Source organism: Cervus elaphus, chromosome 28 (assembly GCF_910594005.1).
Source record: "Cervus elaphus chromosome 28, mCerEla1.1, whole genome shotgun sequence".
In the NCBI taxonomy this organism is placed as follows: Eukaryota; Metazoa; Chordata; class Mammalia; order Artiodactyla; family Cervidae; genus Cervus; species Cervus elaphus.
The window spans coordinates 45,078,225-45,079,675 of record NC_057842.1 but is presented as its reverse complement, the minus strand read 5'-3'; the positions used below and the strand labels follow the sequence as shown (position 1 = coordinate 45,079,675).

The window sequence follows — 1,451 nt, the reverse complement described above, 5'->3', positions numbered from 1 at the left end:
ACCAATGTTTAATGATGATAACTGAATAATAATAATAAAATAAAAGACCAAGAAATTAAAGACAAAAAAATGGCTGATTCTATACTTTTCATCTTAAAAATATTTTAATTCTCTACCAACTGGCCATCCACTATCCATAATTATCAGTTACTAGTAAAATATGTAATTGGGACAAGGCATGTTCCATTCTGTAATATATTATCATTTAAAAAATTGTTTTCTAATAAAAGTATTCAATTATAAGGTCAAACACCAACATTTTTATTCTACACAATGGTAGGTAGATCTGAAATAAAGTTAGGCCAATGTGAATAATTTCCTTCCTGGCAGGTTATGGAATTTAGCATACATGGTATTTTCCATCTTTGAAGTTAACATGTAATTATGCTTGTTTTATGCCAACTCATCTGCCCCCAGTGTTTCAAACTGAAAAAGAGACAAAGCTGCCTGTAGAGACCATTCCCTCCATGCCTTCACCAGGTCAGAAGAGAGAATCGCTGGGGCATACCAGGACTAGACTCTTTTGGGGAGTGTGCTTTGGGGGAGGCCCACCCAACAATGATATAATGGCAAAGATAACATCCCTCTGTGTTTGAGAATCATCTGGATCAGTAGAAATGTTTCACTCAGTGCCGGGGTCCAGCCTCGGCAGGATCCAGGGGCACCCTCAGGATGAACGACGTCGGTGAGAGAAAGAGAGAGAAAGAGAGAGAGAGAGAGAGACCAGACTGGGGATGTGCCGCAGAGTCTGGCAAATCTTTATTTTTTACCGTAGCTTTTATATTCTAAGTTAGTACATTTTTAAGGGGAAGATAGTTTAATATTACATCGGCTCATCCTTCACGAAACCAGGGTGTTTTCTGCATACTTCTTTGTGAGAGTCTTGTACATTATCTTCCGGCCACGGGGCCTATTGACATTTTACGACCTAGGTGAATGCAAAGCTGTTTTCCGTAATCTATTCTTTTTTTTTTTTTTTTTAAATTAAATAAATATATATTTTAAAATATAATACATAACATTCAGTTTTTTTTTTTTTTTTCTTTTCTTTTCTCTGTGTCCCGGCGCTTGAGGATAGAACCGGCGGATTGCTGGCCGCCGGTACCGAAGACATGACGCCGAGGGGGCCAGAGCCCGTTCCCCCTACCTCCGTACATTACGCGGATCGGGACTGCGTAATCTATTCTTTAATGAACACAAAGGTCAGTCCTTTTGCAGAAGTTATCAGTTAAATTTATCTAAAAGGTTTACCACACAAAGACTCTGCAGCTCCGGTGAGGCAGCTCCTGTCTAGCATTCCTGGTTAAAATTAACAATTCTAAACTCTTATTTTTCTAAATCTTTAACTATAACCGCTTTTAGAATAAATTTTTATGTTCTCTAATAGGGCTTCCTCACCCCCGAAGGGCTCTGTGCCTATTAGGGCCTTTATGTGATCAGGTTCTTTATGC

General features: G+C 38.7%; 1 non-coding gene across 1 annotated transcript; it reads right to left on the bottom strand.

The window, feature by feature from the left end:
• Positions 1-1,054: 1,054 nt before the first annotated feature.
• LOC122685678 lies at positions 1,055-1,203 on the bottom strand. The gene has a single exon (XR_006338524.1). It is a non-coding gene; the product is annotated as a small nucleolar RNA SNORA57 (small nucleolar RNA).
• Positions 1,204-1,451: the final 248 nt, after the last annotated feature.